General features: G+C 43.2%; 1 long non-coding RNA gene across 2 annotated transcripts in view; it reads right to left on the bottom strand.

Annotated features, from left to right (window-relative positions):
* LOC135975597 (uncharacterized) overlaps positions 1-24,403 on the bottom strand; it is a 182,507-nt gene that overhangs the window by 134,818 nt on the left and 23,286 nt on the right. Inside the window, exon 2 of one of the 2 annotated variants that reach the window (XR_010592530.1) lies at positions 19,937-20,027. The exons of the other annotated variant lie outside the window; for it this stretch is intronic. This is a non-coding gene — a long non-coding RNA (uncharacterized LOC135975597). The remainder of the gene's footprint in view (positions 1-19,936; positions 20,028-24,403) is intronic. 2 annotated transcript variants of the gene reach the window in all.

Below are 24,403 nucleotides of genomic sequence, written 5' to 3'. Positions count from 1 at the left end.
CAGCACAATTACTATATTGCCTTGAAACATCCTGGAGCATCACATCCGGGCACTATTACTCCACTGTCTAGAACTCGGTGTTGCTCATTTGAGCACAATTGCTATATCCGGTGATCACATCATAGTGTAGATGCTAGCGCGGTGAGAGTTACGAGGGGAAGTCATTACAAGACCACAGCAATAAAAGCTATTTTAAGAATATGGGATTATGATATACTTTTAATGTATGGCATATTTAAATAATATACAGTGATAGCGGAGATAAGTGTTATTCCTTTTTGTTCTGCATATATTACATTCTGGTGACAAACAGCCCCTCCCTGTGCCTGTTTTAGTGATATGTGGCCCGTGAGTCTGTGGACAACTTGCCTCACCCACTAGATCAACACGAAACAAGTGATGCTGTGCTAGAAAGAGTATTACAATGCCCCCTGCAAAGGAGAATAGATTAGCTGTTTAGTTTTCAACAGACTGCCCTGCCAAGACAGGTATCAACCCTTACACTTCAATGCCAAATCTTATTCATAAACAGCGTCCTCCCAACTGAAACACACCTCCCAGCTAAGCAATGGTCGGAAGCAAGAGATCTCTGGACAGCAACCATTGATACATCATTTGAAACCTGCCATTTAAAGGAGTCCAGATTATTTAAATCCCAGGCTTTCATTTAGATGAACTGCTGGTTCATTTTAGGGCTAGTTTTTTTTTTTTTTTTTTTTTTTTTGTAAATATAATGATGATCATTTTGAGGTGTTTCACTTCTGCCAGGGCAGACATGATTAGTGCTTTGGCAGAATCTCTGCCAAGAACAAGGAAACCTGCGACAAGCAACCCTAATGTCTTTCTCTCTCCTTATTTGGTTTCCTTTCTGTAGAGAGATCAAGTTCACAGAGGTGTTGGAGTCACTCTGCGAAATCAACATAATAAGGCTATCTTGGTTTAAAAGCAAATGGTCTATAAAACCAGCGAGCGCAGGAAGTTACCCCTCTGCCTAGAGAGTTTCAATACAGTTCAACCACTCTGGCGGGGAGCGCGACCCACCACTACCAAAGTCAATTTAAGTCTTTTCTCCTCCGGGGGCCCCGAATACAAGAAACCCCTCATGAATCATTTCCCCGAATGTCCCTCCCTCCAGCTCGGCCCTTCCCAATCCTGGTTCACGATGGAGGAATTTCTCCTGCCGTGGGGACTCGGAGGTTGAAGAGAGTGGAAAGGCTGTAGCCCGCGTGTGACAGGTCTATCTCCCTTGTCAAGATATGAAACGCCACATCACTTGGCTGGAAACATCCTCAGATGGGGGGAATCGGATTTTATCTCCCCACCGCCAGGCCAAGGGGACGGGTTCCGGATGTCACACCGCCTCCCCTAACTTCCAGATTAGATACAACAGTTCACAAGTTTGTAGCCTGTCAATGCGCATTGTTCCCCAATTAGCGAGCACGCAGACACGACATCCCCCTCCCCTTTAGGATTATTTCTCTCCCTTGCCTCTGAGCGGGCCGGGTCGGGGGAGCTGGGAGCCGTTGATTGATGCGTCCCACGCTGGGTTAGGAAGTTTAGAAAACAAAGTTCGCCTGCTAATGGCTCCGAGTTCCACTGCGGATGAGCAGACGCGGGCTGCACACTTCACTGAGCGCGCTGGGGGGAATGTGTGTCCGGCATTGTTCGGGATCGTGGCTCGCCCCCCTCGGAATTCGCGGGACGCTGCTGGCCCCGCTAATGAATTTTTGTCCAAGATAATTATCGGGGCCCTAGAGCCCGGGGATGAAAAGGCGGCTTTGTGCGGCCGGGCTCCCCCCGCCACTTGCCGTGCCCTCTGGGCGACCCAGCCCGCCAGGCAGGGGCATCTGAGCTGCCCGGGGATTGCCCCACGACCTACTTCTGCCCACTGCCCAGGCGCCGCCTCGCTGTCTCCCTAGCCGGCCAGCCAGGAGGGCTGCTGGCTTCCCACCCCTACCCAGCTCGCCTAATGCAGGTAAATCGGAAAGACACACGGAGGTCACGTCTACATGGGGATTCGTTGTATTTTAATCCGAGCTGCACATTCCGGTGTTGACAGGCGGTGCATAGGGCTAAACACAGCTCGAAACAGACTTTTACACCGGTGGTTTTCACCTCGATGTAATTTGGGGAGGTCAACACCCCTTCATCGTTGGGGTTACCTCCGCTATTATAGCCAGGTGGAAACTACAGCGCCTTGTCTCCCCAGAAAGCCGGGTAACTCCAGTTAGCCGCCTGGCTTACCAACGCAGCCTTTTTCAGACAAATGTGTATCCGGAACAGAGTCTACACTAGAGTTCGCAGTCACCTTCCGTGTGAAACGCCACTGGTCAAGTGTAGACAGGAATGCGCAGGTCAGAGAGTAACGCCCACAATTCTGCTAAAGAAACATTAGGCTAGTGCAAAAAACCAAAGAATCAGTGCCAATCATCAATCTGAAGTTTCTTTTCCAAAAGAAAACAATACTCCTTTTCTTTCCAGCTGCTGCAGGCCAATTATTGCTTTACTGGTTCTGCCTTCACTAGCTAGATGGGGAAAGGCTTTTTAATTATATAAAAATGGAAGGTTGTGTTAGCAAAATTAGTTCAACAAATAACACTGACCATCACAGATACAGAGCCAACCTCAGACCAGCTTCACTTGTGTACAGTTCAGACACAACTGTACATAGTCAGGATAGGTGCCAGGATTCTGACTCCAACCTGGCCTGGCCAATCCTCACTGCCCAATGGTATCAGCATCCTGATGGTTAACTCCACTTTGCAGAGTCAGGGGATAACGTCTGGTAAGGTAGCCAAGGTAAAGTGGGTGTAACTAGAAAATTAGAACAAGGCTAACTGAGTTTGACACCCTATTTGTAGCCTTCAGTGATAACTGAAGAACCCAGTTTGCTAATGTTCTATTTTTATATTACAAACCCTTTTCCTATTAACTTAGCTAAAGGCAAAAATAAACTGGGGGGCTGTCACACACTGCAGCGTCTGTAGGCGGAACACATGGCACATACCTGGGGCTCCTTCCACTCCTCCATTTCCCTCGCCCCTTCCCAAGCTCCCTGTGTCTCACCCTCCCATTTCAGGGACTCCCTGCAACTCACCCCTCCCAATATCAGGGGCTGTGTCTCCCCCCCATAACCCCTTCCTCCATAGCTTGGTTTCTGTGTATCGCCCATTCCCACTCCCCATCTCCTCTAGGTCCCTCCTTTTCTTTCCCCGTCTCTACTTCCGCTGATTCTGAATACTTGCTTCTATACCCAACCCACCCATTTCTGGCCCACATCTCTGCTTCCCTCATCACCACCACTCCAACACCCCCATTCCCTTGCATGTCCCTGCGTTAGCCCCCATCCCTTCCACCGTTCCCTTTCTGAGTCCCTGCTTCCCCCTCACTACCACCAACTTCACTTTCCCACCGTCCACTCTCCTCTGGGTCCCTGCACCTCCTACCACTTGTTCCCAGTGCTCACTAGTCCCTTGCTTTCTCTCCCTCCCTCCACTTCCCTTTTAGGTTCTTGCTTCCCCACACTATCGCTGCCCCATGCCTGTAGTTCCTGCTGCTTCCCCACTCGGCTGTTGGCACACGCACACCCCAGGTTCCCACTCCCCTTTGCTCTTTCCTCCACAGACGCTCCCCTGTAGGGCTTATTTTTGACTGAGTTCAGGCTTCAGACAATGCCGCTACCTCCCACACATGTAAGCAGGGGCTGGAGAGAGCAGGAAGATTCTTCTGCCTATAGTACCAGGCAGTCTGAGCCCCCCGGTTTCCTTCTCTATCAGGCTTTTCTGGTGTTTCCATTTACATCAAACACCAACAGAGTTGTGTTCATGGATGCATAGAACATGCCCAGAAATTCTGGAATTAAGCAGACGCGGTGTTCCAAAGTTATTGCATTACAGACAAACCGAGAAATGCCAGGGAGTCAAGGGGAGGGCCTTGCTTTGCTCAGCCAATATATAAAACCAACAGTTTTCAAGCAAGTTACCACTACCTGCAAACACGTAACTTCAATAAACAATGTCACAGTGAGCCCTCTCAAGCCCTTCAAAGCTCCAGCACCATATGCTTATAAACAGCCCAGCCATAGTGTGGACATGTCTGATAGTCCATGTACAGTTCTGCTTCCCTGGTGTTAGCTACACTGGTTAATGCCTCTCAGGTTAGCTTAGCTAACCATGGGCCAGCTATCTCCAGTTTAAAGCTCCACTTCACCTGAGCTAGAAATTGGGGGGGCGGGGGGGCAGGAGTCAGGTTACGGGCAACACCTGAGTTGTACCTCCAGCTAACAATGCAGTGAAGACAAGCTCTTTAAATCTAGATTGCCTGTCTCTCTAAAGATATCTTTTCACTTAAAAAAATGGGCAGGGGGTTAACCCAAGTTAGCTAAAAGAGCAACGAAGACAACTCAGGTTTTAACTTGGGTTAGTTTTTTGAGTTAAAGCCTATTGGGGAGTCTGGGGTTTAGCTCGAGCTGCTAACCTCAGTAAAATCTAGAGCGACCGTGTCTAAACTGCTATTTTAACAAGAGTAACTAACCCAGATTAAAGAGTAAAAAATACATATTTTTTTTCTTTTTGCACGCAGAGTAAATACATTGAGAGAGATGCTCTAGCTCCGCTACAAGTTACTAGGCATGACTCGAATTATAGGATGAAGTATTGTGATCCAAAATACTGTGGTAACTAGGTGGTATTACTGCTGAAAAAGGATCGGAGGGTTATAGTAGATCACAAATTAAATATGAATCACCAATATGATGGAATTAAAAAAAAAAGGGCTAATCTCATTCTGGGGTATGTTAACAGGAGTATTGACTGTGAGACACAGGAGATAATTGTCCCACACTACTTAGCATTAATGAGGCCTCAGTTGGAGTACTGTGTCCACACTTTAAGAAAGATGTGAACAAACTGGAGGGAGTCCAGAGAAGACCAACAAAAATGATGAAAGGTTTAGAAACTTACATATGAGGAAAGGTTTTAAAAACTGGGCATGTCTAGTCTTGAGAAAAGAAGGCTGAGGTGGGGCCTACTAACAGTCTTCAGATACATTCATGGCTGTTATAAAGAGGACTATGATCAATTGTTCTCCATGTCCATTGAAAGTAGAACAAAAAAACAATGGGCTTAATCTGCAGCAAGGGAGATTTTGGTTAGATATTAAGAAAATTTTTCTAACTAAAAGCATAATTAAGCTCTGGAGTAGGCTTGCAAGGGAGGTTGTGGAATCTCCATCAGAAGTTTTTAAGAACAGATTGGACAAACACATGTCAGGGCTGATTAAGTTTACGTGGTCCTGCCTCAGTGCACAGGGCTGGACTTGACTTCTTGAGGTCCCTTCCAGTCCCACAGTTCTATGATTCTATACCAGGCAGGTGGTCAGATTAATCAGCTTTTCCCAACCTTTTGAAAGACGAAGCCTATGTCAGGAAAATGAAACAAACTGGATCCCCCTTTAACACTTGTAATAGTACCAGGTCAGCATGGATGAACTTGTTCTCCAATTGGTCTGCACCCCCAGCTAGCCCTTCACTCCCCTCTTTAGAAAGACATGCGCCACACTTTGGAAGACAGTGAATTAAATGGATCATATTCAGAATAGCTCCTTGCTGGGCTTAAAATCCATGATTCTATGAGACTGGAGTCCAGGATTCTATATCTGCCACTGATGCATAGTGAAGCTTTGGACAACACTTTAGGTCCAAATCCTGCTCACCTTACTCAAGCCAGTCATTTTATTAATTGCACATGCCTATGTTTCCCTAGTATGTATTATGGGTATAATACCTATCTGCCTCGCAAGGATATGGTGCTGTTTAACTGAACTTCAGCTTGTAACGTACTTCAACAGCCTCACATGGGGGTTGCTAGATTAGAAATTATTATTAGTGGCTGCAGTTGTTGTTATGAAGCAGTATGTTATGGTGAGTGATTATTTCAAGCTGCTCTAAACCAGTGTAGGCTGCTCCTTGTGCCAGGTGTCATTTCAGGACCAATGCATCTGTTACTGGGAATTTTTTTTTTTAAACCCACTGTTCATCTGAAAATAAATCATAGGCCAGGACAGGTGGATAACATTCTGGAAATATTTCATATTTATTTAATCTGGATTCTTTTTCAATCTACTTAGCAGGACAAATACTTTTTTTTTTTTTTAGCCTGAATCTGAAAGCTGGATTTTTCATCTGAAGAGGAGAAAATATCCTGATAACACCTTGATGTAAGTAGAACAGTGTGTCTCAATTATCTTTAGCAACACATCGGTAGTTTCTGGTCCTCTGAAAGACTTGAGGGAAGAGAAAAAAGTTCTCAAGAAAAAATCCACCTAGAAGATTTGTAGTAAACTTCCTAGTGCTTTATATCTTGTTTTCTACCCTTCTGGGGAGACTCTTCGGGAAATAAACTCATGTATTCAGAGTAGAGATCTTGTATATGCATATCTCAAAGCCATTAAATCTACTACCTGGATTTTCCAGAGACATAAGGCAGCCTTAAATATGGTTCAGCTAGCCAGTGGAAAACTCCCCTAGATTTCTCCTACATTCTCCAGTTCTGCAAGGCCACTGATCCCCAGATGGCAGTATCTCCTCTTGGGACTGTGGGTGAGCTGAAGTCACAGTGGGTCTCTAGGACCTGGCAAGGGAAATGGCGCCTTAAAGATGTCTTTTCCTTTCCCCACTCCCAATCCTGTACCGAGAGCAGTTTGGCCTGATCAGCACATTCAGCCTTTGTATTTGCAGAATGCTGTCTTCACTTGTGGACTGAGGCAGTAGCTGGCCTTTCAACTTTGCTAACCTTTTGGCTCATCTGTTGGTTTCCTTAATGACCACTGTGTCTTACAAGACTTGCAGCCTGAATTAAGTGACTTCCTTTGGAAGGAAAAATGGAAGAGGTACCCTACAAGAAATTGAAATCCTCCCTCTACCTATAGCATGAATTGTTATACAGGTAGATACATTTATTATATTGTTGATACATTAGATCTGACAATTTAGTACAAGTAAATGGAGTAATCTACAAAATTGTTTTTTTTAAAAGAAGTGTGTACCAGGAAAGTGTACGAAAGCATCAGCCATCAAACATGCTACCGTGAATGTTGGCGCTCCCACAGATGTCAGGAGTTACTAAGACCTAAATTATTACTTTGAACATGTTATCACCAAGCTTGTCACAATACAGCCCCTCAAAGAACTGATCAAGAAAAAGAAGCAATAGAGTTAGACGGACAAGTATCTACACTTAAGAAATATCACCTTAGGCATATCAGAGTTATTGCCTGATTTGACTCAGAGGAGAAACTTGGCTTATTGTAGATGCCAGCTCTGTTGGACTCAGATGTTTTAATGGAAAAGTATTCTCAAGACTTCAACAGTCTGCATTTCATGGGAGGTTTCACATATTGGGGTCTCTTTTCTAGAGCACAGGCAATCCGAGTGATAACCACGGACATCAGTGAGTGCAAATGTGTAAGAGATGTAGGCACAAAATACCCTTTTGTGTAGGGGAAGCGGCAGTGGGTTGGGAGTCAGGAAGCTGGGGTCTAGGCTTACCTCTTTTGCAATGATTGATTTTTATATTTCTGTTCAGTTTAGCTTAATGAATTTAATCAGTTTAAAATGACTTACCCTGGTTTAAAGTGCAACTGTATTAGGGATTTGCACCCATGTAACTGGATTGATTTAAAAAATTGATTGAGTTATATTGGTGTAAGTTTTTGAATATAGACATGCTGTAAGGTTGATGACATTTCATCCATTGATTTTCACTAACTGGATGTTTGGAAGGACACAAGAGCTAGAAGTTTAAATTTAAAACAAAAACAAAAGTTTAGATTCTGTGCCAAGAGGTGGATTCGGTGGCAAATTCCATGAATGTGGCATTGCAGAGTACTCAGGGTCTTGCTTTCACTTAAATTTGTCTTCATTTTATGCAGCCTCATCTTCATAATCAATTCTAAATAGCTTCAACCTGATTCAAGTTGAAAACCTAGGTCTACTGCCATCAGAGGAGTAGCTGTGTTAGTCTGAATCTGTAAAAAGCAACAGAGGGTCCTGTGGCATCTTTGAGACTAACAGAAGTATTGGGAGCATAAGCTTTCGTGGGTAAGAACCTCACTTCTTCAGATGGAAGTAATGGAAATTTCCAGAGGCAGGTATAAATCAGTATGGAGATAACAAGGTTAGTTCAATCAGGGAGGGTGAGGTGCTCTGCTAGCAGTTGAGGTGTGAACACCAAGGGAGGAGAAACTGCTTCTGTAGTTGGATAGCCATTCACAATCTTTGTTTAATCCTGATCTGATAGTGTCAAATTTGCAAATGAACTGGAGCTCAGCAGTTTCTCTTTGGGGTCTGGTCCTGAAGTTTTTTTGCTGTAAGATGGCTACCTTTACATTTGCTATTGTGTGGCCAGGGAGGTTGAAGTGTTCTCCTACAGGTTTTTGTATATTGCCATTCCTGATATCTGACTTGTGTCCATTTATCCTCTTGCAAAGTGACTGTCCAGTTTGGCCAATGTACATAGCAGAGGGGCATTGCTGGCACATGATGGCATATATAACATTGTTGGACGTGCAGGTGAATGAGCCGGTGATGATGTAGCTAATCTGGTTAGGTCCTGTGATGGTGTTGCTGGTGTAGATATTTCGGCAGAGTTGGCATCGAGGTTTGTTGCATGGGTTGGTTTCCTGAGTTTGAGTTGTTATGGTGCGGTGCGTGGTTGCTGGTGAGAATATGCTTAAGGTTGGTGGGTTGTCTGTGGGCGAGGACTGGCCTGCCTCCCAAGGTCTGTGAAAGTGAGGGATCATTGTCCAGGATGGGTTGTAGATCACTGATGATGCGTTGGAGAGGTTTAAGCTGAGGACTGTAAGTGATGGCCAGTAGAGTTCTGTTGGTTTCTTTTTTGGGACTGTCTTGTAGCAGGAGGCTTCTGGGTACACGCCTGGCTCTGTTGATTTGTTTCTCTATTTCCTTGTGTGGCTATCGTAGTTTTGAGAATACTTGGTGAAGATCTTGTAGGTGTTGGTCTCTGTCTGAGGGGTTGGAGCAGATGCGGTTGTACCTCAGTGCTTGGTTGTAGACGATGGATCATGTGGCGTGTCCGGGGTGGAAGCTGGAGGCATGAAGGTAGGCGTAGCGGTCGGTGGGTTTTCGGTATAGGGTGGTGTTAACGTGGCCATCGCTGTATCTTAGATACACACCACACGATCCATCGTCTACAGCCAAGTGCTGAGGTAGAACCGCATCTGCTCCAACCCCTCAGACAGAGACCAACACCTATAAGATCTTCACCAAGTATTCTCAAAACTACGATAGCCACACAAGGAAATAGAGAAACAAATCAACAGAGCCAGACGTGTACCCAGAAGCCTCCTGCTACAAGACAGGCCCAAAAAAGAAACCAACAGAACTCCACTGGCCATCACTTACAGTCCTCAGCTTAAACCTCTCCAACGCATCATCAGTGATCTACAACCCATCCTGGACAATGATCCCTCACTTTCACAGACCTTGGGAGGCAGGCCAGTCCTCGCCACAGACAACCCACCAACCTTAAGCATATTCTCACCAGCAACCTCGCACCGCACCATAACAACTCTAACTCAGGAACCAACCCATGCAACAAACCTCGATGCCAACTCTGCCCACATATCTACACCAGCAACACCATCACAGGACCTAACCAGATCAGCTACATCATCACCGGCTCATTCACCTGCAGGTCCACCAATGTTATATATGCCATCATGTGCCAGCAATGCCCCTCTGCTATGTACATTGGCCAAACTGGACAGTCACTTTGCAAGAGGATAAATGGACACAAGTCAGATATCAGGAATGGCAATATACAAAAACCTGTAGGAGAACACTTCAACCTCTCTGGCCACACAATAGCAGATGTAAAGGTAGCCATCTTACAGCAAAAAAACTTCAGGACCAGACCCCAAAGAGAAACTGCTGAGCTCCAGTTCATTTGCAAATTTGACACTATCAGATCAGGATTAAACAAAGACTGTGAATGGCTATCCAACTACAGAAGCAGTTTCTCCTCCCTTGGTGATCACACCTCAACTGCTAGCAGAGCACCTCACCCTCTCTGATTGAACTAACCTCGTTATCTCCATACTGATTTATACCTGCCTCTGGAAATTTCCATTACTTGCATCTGAAGAAGTGAGGTTCTTACCCACAAAAGCTTATGCTCCCAATACTTCTGTTAGTCTCAAAGGTGCCACAGGACCCTCTGTTGCTTTTTAGGTCTACTGCATGATCTTTCAGTCAGAAGAAAATCCTGCTGGCTACAGTGTAGTGTTGTCCATCCTCTTCCCATCTGATACATAATGTAACAGTTTGCCTTTCCATGTGTGGAAAAGACTTCACTTCCAAAGAAGTTATGGTGTCATAGAATTTTAACTTGGGGCCAAATTTGCTAGCTCCTTGCTCTACCAGAATGTAGACTGTTTAAGCAGAACTACTGCTCAGTTCTTCTGATATCCTTTGTGGAGCAAAACCAGTTCCACATTCACCACGTGACTAATGAGCCTCTACGCTGATGCAAAATGTTTTTGGCTGCACAGACTGCTCAAGGGCTGGGCCTAAGAGAGGAAACTCCTGCCCCTCTTCTCTTCATATCATTCCTTCACACAGCACCATGCAGTGGGTGCTTCATCCCTGAAAAGTTACTCCAGTCTCTGACGAAGAATATCACACAACACAGCCACAGACCGTGGCAAGAGTTGCCTATCTTGCCAGAGGAGATAGTTCATCCAATTGCATAGACTTCATCCATGTGCTGCTAACAGCAAAACTCAAATGCCAAATTGCCCCCAGTGTGAGTCTTAGCCTTGCTAAACCACTATAAAGTGGATAGATATAGCTGCTTCCTGATGCCCCAGATATCTGTGATTCACTGGGGTAGGATATTATTGATCAAACTGTTGTGCACTGTACATGATATTGAGAACCAAATTACATAACTGTAATAACAGGTAGCTTATATAGTGCTTTTTCATCAGTAGATCTCAAAGCACTTTGCAAAGGAGGTAAGCATTATCCTCATTTTACAGGTGGGAAAACTGAGGCATGTGGTGAAGTTACTTTCCCAAGGCCACTCAGCAGGTCAATGGCCAAGCCACGACTAGAACCCCGTCACCCAAGTGCCAGTCCAAAGCTCTATACACTAGTTCACACTACCTCGTGGTCAGATTTGCTGTACAAATATGATGGGAATCACACAGCAGTTGATACCGGTTTTGGTAGATAATAGATGGGACAGCCAGGACTTTTGAGTCACCTGCTTTCCAAGTATTTGAACTTCCGAGCTAGCTGCTGTTCATCTAGCCAGGTGTTTCTCAGCCCTATAATCAGGAGCTATGATTTATGTAGCTGGAGGATTCTCTGCTACTTGAAGTCTCTAAACCAGGATTTGGGGACTTCAACAACAGAGTCAAGGGAAAGGGTTGGGACAGCTTTGTGGCCTGCATCATGCGGGGGGTCAGACTAGATGATCATAATGGTCCCTTCTGACCTTAAAGGGTATGAGTCTATGTACGGTGTGATGCCTGCCAATATTCTAGCCACAACTATCAATGTCAGAGCAAATGCCTGTGCATCACATACAATGATAGCTCATCACTGTCACACACAGAGTTACGTCCTCCCATTGACCCCCTCCTTGCTGACCAAGTTAAGCAGCATTGTATGCTTCCTGATCCTTGCTAGCACATGTGGCGTATGACTTCCGCGTCACTATTTATTTGGAGCACTGCATAACAGCTTCACTTTGAGCTCTCCACCATAACAGACAGTGACATACACAGGCCAACAGCGCAGATCAAGCAATTCTGAGACTTGATCAGCAGCAGCAGAGTTGAAGACTGACGGCTCATAGTAAAACCAGGCTACCCTGCCAAGCCAAAATGACTGCCATTTTCAAGGCACCGCCACAGATGGCAAAACTATCGGCTCACCCATGATCTAAAGTCAGCTCTGACTAACGGAGGGCATCTGATCTAACCCTCCCCCACCCTGCAGTTGTGAATGATGATCTTATAAGATTAATGGAACCAGGGACAAAAACAATCACTCCAGCTAACGCTGTGACATTCAGTCCAGAAAAGTGTTTCATGATAGAAAGCTACTGTATCCTGATAATTATGTCATTGACATCAGAATCAACAGTAGCCTTTCTAATGGCACTGCTTTATATTTGCAGGCTCTCTCTGCTCCATGCACAGGAAGATAACTGAAATGGCCCAAAGCCAACGGTGGAGTGACAAGATTAGTGAAGATCTTGAAGGAATTTCTGTGAATCACTGAGGTGGAAAGATCTGAAACAAGAGCTGCATAAATTCCTAAGAAATTAGAATTCTCACAACTCTACTTGGACTTCACCAGCAACCATCCTGCTACCTAACAGGGTCCCTAAGTAATTAACTCACTCTCTCCCGAAGACTGAGGTCTGGTCTATACTACCTGCCTGAATCGGCGGGTAGAAATCGACCTCTCGGGGATCGATTTATCGCGTCCCGTCGGGACGCGACAATCGATCCCCGAATCGGCGCTCTAACTCCACCAGCGGAGGTGGTAGTAAGCGCCGCCGACAAAAAGCGGCAGAAGTCGATTTTGCCGCCGTCCTCACAACGGGGTAAGTCGGCTGCAATATGTCGAATTCAGCTACGCTATTCACGTAGCTGAATTTGCGTATCTTAAATCGACTCCCCGCTGTAGTGTAGATGTACCCTGAGACACCAAAAATTGTCATAGAAACAGAGCAGCCAAAGGGAAAAGAAAATGATTCTACAAACATAATAATGGCCATACTGGGTAGACCAAAGGTCCATCTAGCCCAGTATCCTGTCTTCCGACAGCAGCCAATGCCAGGGAAAATGAACAGAACAGGTAATCATCAAGCAATCCATCCCCTGGCAAACAGAGGCTAGGGACACCATCCCTGCTCATCCTAGCTAATAACGATTGACGGATCTATCTTCCATGAAGTTATCTAGTTATTTTTTAAACCCTGTCACAGTCTTGGCCTTCACAACATCAATAGCCAATATAGGCTAAAATGCTACAGATAACCACCAGCAAACCGGACATGCATACACCAGTCTTCTCCTGGTGTTACTACATTGATTTCAGTGATTTATACAAGCATGAGATGAGAATCAAGCCTGCTGTGCTTTTCACAATACCAGAGATCACACAATAATCTCTGAAGTGTCAGATCACCTAGAATCCAAACATGCTGTCATTTTGCATGGGAAATATGATGTACTATAACTTTCCATGACTATGGGGTCGACAACAGTGGCTTGTGTATTGTAGCACAGGATTGGTAGGAACATGCAAGGCAATGGAATGATTTAGCAAACAGGTCATTTCCATCAAGGGATGAGGTTTAAAAAACAACAACATGAATTTAACATAAGCACAAATGGAAATAGAAGATTCCTCAGTTTGGGATTCAGTGCACTCCGCTGACCCTGGGATTGGAGCCTGGCCTTTCCAAAGGCATTTCGCCCTTTTGTCTCTCAAGTAGCATATTTACAGTCTGTTCCAGTTATCCCCTTTGATAGTACACCTCTACCCGATATAACACGAATTCGGATATAACGCGGTAAGGCAGCGCTCCGGGGGGGCGGGGCTGCACACTCCGGCGGATCAAAGCAAGTTCGATATAACGTGGTTTCACCTATAACGCGGTAAGATTTTTTGGCTCCTGAGGACAGCGTTCTATCGGGGTAGAGGTGTATATAATGTCCTAATGGCAAGAAAAAAAACAAAGGGCTCAGTTTTGCACTCAGATATACACCTAAAGGCGTGAGCACCAGAGGTAGCTGGACTAGTCCCTCTGCAATTTAAAGGAAGTGGAGATTCTGATAGGGCATTTTCTGTAGGGGATCAGAAATTCAGCAGCATTTTCTACCACTGAAGACCAAACCTCCTCTGTAGCAGTGAAGATTCAATCTTTTCTTTTGTTGCAGTTGTCAAGACTAGGGAGGATAAGGATCCATAAAAACCTAACAGAACTAGGAAATTGGATAGGACAACGGTAGGTGAAATTTGACATAGACAAGTACAAAGTAACACATGGGGGGGGGGCGGGGAAAGCAATTCCTCCAAACCATTCCCATATATTATCAGATACCCTTATTCCAAGTACTTATACAAATCATCAGCATTCAGATTAATTTGGATAACACTGTAATGGTCACCTCATCTGTTGAAATGGTAGATTTTCAAAGCAAGGTTTTAATCTGTCTCCCCAGTGGTTGACTAGCAGACAGCTCATCTTCCCTTTCTTCTCCCCTACCCCCCACTTTCAGTGTGTCCTCAAATTGTATTTATTTATTTATTTAGAAATACACAGGTCTAATTACCTGATGGGGAATTTTTGTGATTTAAAACTTATAAATTACCTATAGAAAAATCAACGGCCAATAAGATTTTTCAGCATTTGTAGGATTCAAGAATTTAACATACATTATTACCCTTCTCCCTGAACTTTGACATAAAATCCTGTCTGACCCAGGCCACAGGTGTCTAAACAGGAAATGAAAAAGATTTTCTGTTTCCTCTCAATTACAGTGATAATATAACCTCTCTTTCTTTATATCCATTTACAAACCTGAGCTAAAAATATAATAAATGCTAATAGATTGTACTTGATACATGAATCACACTTAATTTTAATGTTGTAATTTGGGCCTTATTCTCAGATCCAGCTGAGCTGAGCTTAGTGCAGATTGCAGAAAGGGTGGAACAAAGGTGGTTTCATGTCACTTTTCCAATGCCAGTCCCGGGACTAGCTGTGGACTGGACCGATCCTCAGTGCAATTTAGAGTAGCCATTCTAAAAGCCAGGGATAAGCAGAACACAAGCAATGTCTTGGTTTTGGCCGAACCAGACCCTGTCCATGCTCCCTTTGCATAGGGCCACCTGTGATCCATAATGTTTAGTGTGAAGAACTCTCTTTTGCAGTGTATTTTTACTATTATAAACTCGTTGTTCACCCCACTTTGTGAACAGGCAAACCAGTCAGGCACAGATGCCAGACAAAACATGTGATACTGGTTGCAAGGTTGGAACCATGTGAATTATTTGATTGTGAAATTGAAAACACTTGAAATCTGCCCTCTTTTGGAGTTTGCAAAGCTTTCATAAAGTGCAGAGTTTCCTGCATAATATCTCTGATGAGAAAAGAGTAGTTGAAATTGGGAGTATTTTCCTCGCACTAGCTGGATGTCACCAAAACCTTCAATGCAGTTTTTCCTCGTACATTTTCAAGGTTCTTTTCTATCTAAGTTCTTATACCACCTTCACAGTAGTATCGGATCACCTTCTAGTAGTGCAGTAAGCAATGTGAGTAACATCTGTCACCCATGGTTTGTTCTCTCATCCTGTGTCCCAGGGGAGAATGGCAGGTTCAATGTAGTGGTTTGTTTTAATAGGGTTTTGTTTTAAAATTTGAAGCTGAGATGTTTGCTTTTTTCATATAGTTCAAGTCACATAATCCCCAGATGTCCACTTAAAGAATCCTCTCCCACAAAGTCAAATATAGAGGCAAATACTTGATCACCTCAATGTCTATGTTATGCCACCTTAGATCTCTTTAAACGCAGAGTCAAATTCAGAGGCAATATATAAGTTACATAGATCCCGTCACACTAAGACAGACTGTTAGAACTGTTTATACCCACTCCCCGTGTGCTCCTTGGAGCTCTGGGTTTAAGATTCTGAGCAGCTTCTTAAGCAAGCCACAAAAAGTGAAAAGGTTCCTTACTTACTACATGGCTCCATAAAAATTAGCCACAGTTTAGTCCAGTATGAATGATAACACTGCTGTGAGATAATTAAACATTAATATACCCATTTTATAGATGACTGAAGTAAAGAGAGATTAAGTGACTTGTCCAAGGTCACAACAGAAATCTGTGGAAGGGGTCAGAACAGAACCCAGACCTCTTAGACATACGCTCTGTGCCTTAACTTCAAAACTCTTCTCTTCCCCTGCAACAGCCAGGCCAGATTTCCAGTTAGGCTCAGTAGGCATGTGACTAGGGATACCAGCATTCTAGGGGCGCCTAAAAGTTAAAGTCAATACATACAGCTCCCCTGCGGGCAGCTGCCTCTTGGTGCGGGTTGGTGGCCGCCCAGCGTGTGGGGCTGGAGCAGGGTAAGCGTCCAAGTCAGCCTGCCTGGGGGGACGGTGATCCGCGGCTGGGTGGAGCAACTGCTGAAGGTGCTGGGAGTCCCCCAGCCCTTTCCCAATCTCAGCCGCCCCGCTGCCTCCACCCTGTACTGGGGAGGGAGAGGTGTGGCTGGTGCCCCATTTACTTGCATGGGCAGAGCTGGAATGCAGCTGCCATGCCGGGCTGCGGGGAGTGGGGGAGGAAGACACCCAGGGACCGCTCATCTTTGGAATTGGTACAGTCCCCCACCTGGCACCTCACCTGGGGTGGGTGGACTGCGCCCCAGCTCGGACTGGGAGCGCCATTTGTGGCAGAGGGTCTTGTACCTTCCCAGGGGGGCTGTGTTTATGTTCCTTTTCATTCCATTTTTTACGGAAAACACAAAGGTCAGCTGTAGTCAGGGAGGTCCTGTAGATGCTGTGCCTAGGTGCACATAAGGTAGAAATCTGGCCTTGGCAACAGCCTTACCCACATCCCATTAAAGTCAATGGAAGTATTCCTACTGACATCAGTGGGAGCTGTATCAGGCCTTAAACCACCAAAGGCCTTATTTTTTCAAGGGTTCACGTGGGACTGCATGCTTTTGCTTTTCTTCCTATGTAAAATTACCGTGATTGCCTGCACCAATCAGGCCAATTAGACACATAATCAGAAACACAACTAAACATGCATCTTACATGCACATGCAACTGTGAAAATCAGACCCTAAAAGATTAAATTATGATAAAAATCAACCACTAACTATTCCAGCATATCCACTCTTCCTTAAATCGCAGCTACTGAGTTTACCTTTACGGACTTGCACATCTAACTGGTAATAATGTTGTGCTGTACCATTTGTTGGTGACGGACATTAGTCAGAATCCCGCTATTGGATTGCAACCTATGTAGAATGGATAGAAAGTACAGCATCTGCCTTCTCATCGCATTTCACAAGAAGCTAGCAAAATCCCTACATTTCCCCCCCTCCCCGGTGGCTCACAGTGGATTAAGTTGCACACTGGTAATTCTGAGTCCGGTTTCACAGCCTAGAGGAAATGTGTATAGAGGGGAGTCCTAGTTAATACATTACAGAGTAAAGGGGCCATTTGCTATGACACATGAGTGTAATAGAACTGCAGAGCTGGGTTTTATGAATTGGTAAACCTGTTTCCTACAGTGATAAATGATACTTTTTTCTTCTCAAACACAATGACTTAGCAACAAAACCAACTTGATATTCCCATTTACCGCTTATTATTGTACTTTGCTGTCCATCTTTTACTAGCGCACAGGCCAGAATATTTTCACACATGAGAAACAGACAAAAATCTATTCTTCAGCAGAACACAAGGGAATTGCATGGGCAATTCCCATTAACACTGATGGATGTTGCATGCATTCCCCCACATATCAAGCTGGGAACAGCTTTCACCCTCTAAATATTTATAGACATAACTGTATTCAACTTTCATTCCACATACTACATTCATCTGATGCACTTTTGAAAGGGTCTTTAGTGTTTACTCACTCTCCTTACAAGAGTTTGACTCTTGACATATGACACTTGTGTGGTACAGAATGACCCAAAGTTAAAATGTGAATTATCATTAATCATTCAAAATCAATCAAATACCAATTTGCCCATTCATAAATTCCAAGAACTGTGAAGCCTTTCATATGGAAGGAAGAGCCATGAACAATTGTTTATGAACAAGGGTATAAGTAAGTATCAACACATCACATGGCCTAAAATATTTTTGTCACATGACATTTTTAAAACATTATAGAAAAAATATTCTACAGCTGTATTTTACTTTACCTTATTTTCTAAAACTGCACAAAACCCCCAATGAATATATGTGAGCCGGGTATATGCATGCACATATATTCATGTACATGCACCTCTGACTTGGGCACATGCATGAGGATTTTTGCACGTGCAAACTGAGTACGCACAGAAGTGCATGACTGCTTATAGAGAAGCAATTAAAAAACATACAAGCAACCACCAACCAGAACCCACGCTTTTGTTTATTCCCAGCTTTAAATTGAGGCTGTTTTTTGGTGGGTGATGGGGGGGGGGAGGATTTTCAAATTAAATTTAATTCACATAATAAAATAATAACAACAATAATTAATAATAATACCCAGCTCTTGTAAAACACTTTTCACCCATAGATAGCAAAACATTTTGTGAAGGTGGTAACAAGTATTGTTATTCCTCTTTTACAAATAGAGGGACTAGGACACAGAAAGACAAAGTGAACTTTCAAGGACAACCAACAGCCCAGTGGCAGAACAGGGAATAAACCCCCTGTCTCCTGACTTTCAGTCCAATGCCCTATCCACTAGGCTACAGGACCCATCACAAACCTACTCTGAGCAAATAAAAAATTATGGTGAGTTAATCTATCATTGTCTCACGCCCTTCTTGTTCAGAATTATCCAGATGAAATGACTGAGATGTTTATTTATGATGGCTCAGCTGGTAGCACCACATATTAAGGTTGCCCAACACTTTCCATTACAAGACCCTGTTTTTCAGTTACTTATAACTGCCACATTTTAACCATTTGGGCTGAAATTTCCCATACTGGGTGTCTGCCCCAGGTTGATTTTTTTTTTTTTGGAAAGTTCAACCAAAATAGCTCAGCCATTTCCAAGAACAAAGTTAGCGGAAAATATGTTGTTCCATCCATATTAAAAAAAACCACTTATGACTGTTTCTCTGAGAAGCCCTGAGTGTTCACTCAGGGATTGGCACTGGTTTGTCTAAACCCAGTGCAAGTTTATAATAAATAATCAAGTGCTAATTGTTAATAATTTGGATGCCCCTGTCTTCCAGTGCCTGTATAATAAGGTAATTTCTTTTGTCTACCTATCACCCACCCCTTATTAATACAACCTCCTTCTTTGGTTTGGTTCACACAACATGACTTCTTCTGTGGAAGAATTATGCCAGGATCAAAACAGACTCTTGTGAGAGCCCTGCCTAGGAACAGAACCATCATACAATTCCAGAATTTGTCTCTGAATGCCCCAAAATTCAAGATGTTTGGGATTCGGGTCATATAACCCCTTTCCCCCTTTACAGAAAGTCCTGTAGAATTTAGTTGAAAGTGAAGCCAACAGGGACTTATAGAAATTACTCTGAAAATCTATTGGGTTTTTGGCAGTCCTATGTAATTCTATAGAAGGGTTATACTTTTCTAGCAGATTTGTCAACCATCTGATAGAATTTTAATAGAAAAGTTATTTTCAATTCTATGGGACTTTTCCCATAAGGAATTTCTCTCTCTAGGCTCATGCTTTTGGAGGAATGGAATACAAAGCAATGTTGCTGCACAGAAAATCCCCTCGCAAGAGATGCCGCAAAAACAATACAAAAAGAAATGAAGACAATCAGAAGAGAGCTCTATAAGTGGCTCCCAGGTGGGAAGGAGTGAGAGAATGCAGAGTTTTCTGCTTTTAGGGGGAAAAAATGTTGCTTATCTTTTCTGATAACCAGAAAACAACTGTTTTACTCTTTCTTTCAATTGACTTCGTTTCTTCTAGGAATCCTTTCTTTGTTTTCTACCTGGATTTGGAGCCAATTTATTCTGTATTATTTGCAGAGTGCTGTTGTGGGACTTGGGGGATGTGGGATCTTCTAGCACTAAGCTGTGCAATGTTGGGGATTTTGGCTGCTCGCCCTGGTTAACACAAAGAACTAGGACTTTTTTTTTTTTTTTAAGAAACAAAGCAAAACCCCAAAGTAGAAGTGTACCTTTTTCTGAGATGTAAGCTGTATCGTGACCTATTTCTCTATGCCTCTGCGTCACTCATTTATGGGTTGGGTAGGTAATGAGCACAATGACCTATAAAAACAGCAGAAGAAAGGGAAAAAATTGCATATATCCAGGATCTTCGAGGACAGGTAATTTAACAGGATTTATGGATCAAAGAAAAATAGGCCAGGAGAGTTATGCACATTTCCAATTACTTCCTTGAAAAGTTTGCATGTAAATGAAGAAACCTTTAGAAAGATTTAGAAGATGAGAGACAGCCCTGGAGAAGTCTCTTTACACCTGTAATGAACAGGACACAACCTAGTTATGGGTTGAGTTAAAACCCCGTTGAGGCTGGCAGGTGTGAACCCACCATTCAGTTAACATAACTGAAAGCATAAGCCCCACTTAAGACAGAAGGTGTGTGAACCTGGCCAGGAGCATTTGGCAGAATATTGTATTCAACGTGAGTGCCTGTTTGTGGGAAGAGAGAACTCTCAGAAATTGAGGTCAGACAAGAACAGAGGGCGTGAGGGAGGCAGCTAAAAGCATGTGACTGAAGAAACATGGAAGAAACCTGGGAAGAGGTTTGTGTGTCAGGGCTACAGGCTGAAAAGAGTGTTCTTGGTGCTCTGAGCAGAAGAACCTGTTGCCTGCTATTTGATTCCTTCAGAGACACAACACTTTGTACCTTCTTTGTATGTGAACAATATTGCATCAGAGAAATATCTGACTACCACTAATTTCTACTCCCAACTGGAAAACCCACAGGGCCCCACACTTTGGGATCAAAAACAGGCCACAGAACCATAAAGGAGATGTCTGTAATGAACAAAGCTGGAAGTTAACACACTACGTTGGTATAATTAAAAACAACCATTCTGGAACTGTTTATATAGACCCTTCCAAGACAGACCTAGATGCTGGTGTGACAGCACTATACTGAGATGGAAGAGAGGGATAGTACCTTGACAGAGTATTCTGTCTTTTTCTGAGAAAGGAACCCCTGGTCATAATCTGAAGCCTGGCTCACAGAACTCTCTTAGAAAGAATAAGTGCAAGCTAAAGAACAGGTAAAAGATTAAAAGGAAGAAAGAGGACATGGGTTTGAAGTTACATCGCAGGGGAAATGGGCAGCTAGACACCATCTAACCATAAAATAGCATACCGACACAGCTGTATCACAGAGGTAAGTGACAGAAGTGTCTTTAGCCAAGATGGTCAGGGATGCAACCCCATGCTCTGGGCATCCCTAAACCTCTGACTGTAGAAGCTAGAATTTATCATTTGATAAATTGCCCTGTTCTGTTTACTGCCTTTGAAGCATCTGGTGATGACCACTGTTGGAAGACAGGATACTGGACTAGATGCACCACTTATCTGACCCAATAGATGTTTTTGTGTTTTTACTGAAAGGTGATTGAGTACAGTGCTTTAGGACCTTTACAGGGAGAAAATATCAGGTACTAAAGGTCTCTAATATAATTGTGAAAAGTATAACAAATAGCCAGTGACTGGAAGTTAACACCAGGCAATCTGAAGTGAAAAAAACAAGGCACAAATTTCCAACAGCACGAGTAATTAACTATTGGAACAAGCTATCCAGGGAAGTGGCAGTTTCTCCATCTCTTGATCTCAAGGCTGGATGCCTTTCTGGAAGATATTCTTTTGTCAAAAACAAGTACATTTGTAGCTGGATGAAATGGAATCATTTGTGTCATGCAGGAGGTAACACTAGATGATATAATAGTCTCTTCTGGTCTTAAAAATCTGTGAAGAAGAATATTATTGGTTGCCCTTTGAAAATACAGACTTTCTTCAACCATGTCTCCATCTTTCTGGGAGATATTTTTCACTTAAAGGACCTTTCAGAGTATGTTACAAACATAATTTAGGACTTCACAGTAGAGCTGGTTGGGAATTTTTCAATAAAACAGATTTTCATCAGCAAAGGGTTGGTGTTGATGATACTTTCATTGGGAAGGTGTGTCACATCCAGGGTAGAATTTCTTGTCAAAACCATAGACACACTCACTGCACAGTAGCCAATAGCCTGTAGGGTCTGGCTGGGCATACCACTTAGACCTGGGGAACTCGGGTAGGAAATTCAGGTTCAAGGCCCTGCTCCAAACGGATGACAAGGACTTGAACTTAGGCTTCCTACATCCAAGGCAAGTACCCTGACCACCAGGCTCTTGGCTATTCTGGGATGGGTCACCTCCTTGTTTTTCCACAAAAATACCTGAAAGATCAGTTTCAGAACAGGAAAATTTTAGTGGGACAGAAAAAACTGTTCTCCACACAGCTATACTCCACAGGTAAAGATTATTATTGTGGGAGAATACAGCAAAATATTTCTTGCAAATATTTACTTGAATTTTTAACAGGTTTTACTTGAATTGGGTAAAATTATGTTCATGCCCCTTTTGTGTGCACATTTTACCACTATACTAGTAAGTGAGATTGCTGGCACATCTGTGGAAAAAGTCAACCTTAAACACATAAAAGAGACAACCTGAGGAAATAAAGTTTTGAATTCATATTCTCGAGCATTAGCCCTGGCGTTATAGTCAGCCATTAAGAGAACAGAAATGATTTGCATTGTTTACTGCTCAAACAACAGCCTGTTAAAAATATCCTTAGCTATAGTAGTGATAGTACATATTTACATGGGTTGTGGCCAGTTTTCAGTCATAGTAAAGACAGGCCTGACCCCATTTTAAAATGATTACTTAAGAGTCTGGTCATATTTTAAGTGTCTATGAAATTATGCAAATGGAATTCATACCAGAAAATCAGATTGCTAGATAATTGACCATTAATCTTTGATAAAAGTTTTTAAAAATTAAAGCAATCAGAAATCAGCTTAGCATTCAGTCTCTTGGGCCTTATTTTGGTCCAGAAAGTCTGTACGCTAAGCTGATTTCTGATTGCTTTAAGTTGCAAAAATTGCTTTTTAACCAATGCAAATCCACGGAAATCAATGAGGTTGCACCTGGTGTAACTGTGGGCAGAATTTTTGTGCACTTCAATCACCGTGTTTTTATTAAAACTCAGTATGTGTGTGGATATTTTGGGTTCTGATTTGTTCAAGCACCACAATAATCTCTTCTCTAAGCCAGTCAGAATACAGCAAGTTAATAACAATGCTGTAAGCAGAATCCAATTTATTCATAAAAATACAGTACTGTTTTAAACAAACTGTTCTTTTATGGAAAATACTGTCTCTGATTGGCTTATGAAACAGACCTTTGTCTGTTTCAGCCAATCAGAATGGAGCAAGTCAACAATAGTGCAGTTAGTATCTTCACTCTGCACTAACATCCATCAGACAAAATGATTCTATCACCATCCATCATTTAGCATAATAAACATAAAATCACTGTAATACCATGTCCCAGAATCAGTGTTTCCTGGTTTGAAACTAAACACAGCTTCACCTCTAACATTTATTTTCGTTATGCCCAACATTTTTTTGGTAGCAGCTGGAGAACCGTAATCCTGTGAGAACATTCTATTTCATTAACACTATCTCTTAATTAGCATATATAGCACTTCCTCAATGTTTATCTGAATTTAATGAGCACATGCTGTAAAACTTTTGTTCCTCTGCAACCAATGTAACAAAAGTAAATCAAAACCCAGCTAACTTAAGCAGCAAGTTAGACAGACTTTGCGTACCAAGGAAAAATATGATAATGCTTTCTGCTTAAGGCTTCCCTGTTAAACTACAGCCTATGATGATCTGCAACTCTCCTGAATTGTTTATTCTTTATTATTTGCACTGTGGTAGCGCTTAGGAGACTAGTCATGGCCCCCATTATATTAGGTGCTATCAGAACACAGAACTAGACACTGGCCCTGCCTCAAAGAGCTTCCAATCACATTAAGAAACAGGAGACAACAGATTCATAGACAGACAGCTGGAAAGCACAAGGAAACAAGGAGACAATGCTGGTCAGCATGACAGGCTGTGGTCTCAGCATACTAGTGGCCTTGTCAAGTTATAATGGCAAAGGGGAGTTTTGAAGGAGGATAATGAGGTAGTTTTTCAGATGTTTACATGAAGCTCATCCCAACTGTAAGGAGCAGAATGGGAAAAAGTAGCAAGGTACGAACATTTAACAGGTGGGCGATGGAGGCTGACGACATGAGCTGATTAAAAGTTTGAGTCGACTTCTCAATACCAAATGAGAGATCAGATGTAACGTGGGGAGAGGCTGGGAAGAACCTTGAAGGTGAAGACAAGTAGTTTATGCTTGAGGTGATAGAAAAAGGGGAGCCAGTGGAAGGATGCAAAGAGATGGATGATATGGTCCAAGGAACAGGCTAGGAAATGATCTTTGCAGCAGCATTCTGAATGGATAGGAGTGGGGCAAGACTGCATTTGTCCAGGCCACAGAAAAGGATGTCGCAATAATCAAGACATGAGATGATGAGGGCTTGGACAAGCATTTTAGTTGTGT

The sequence above is a fragment of the Chrysemys picta genome, chromosome 14 (genome assembly GCF_011386835.1).
Source record: "Chrysemys picta bellii isolate R12L10 chromosome 14, ASM1138683v2, whole genome shotgun sequence".
Lineage (NCBI taxonomy): Eukaryota > Metazoa > Chordata > Testudines > Emydidae > Chrysemys > Chrysemys picta.
This window is presented reverse-complemented; position numbering and strand designations above follow the sequence as displayed.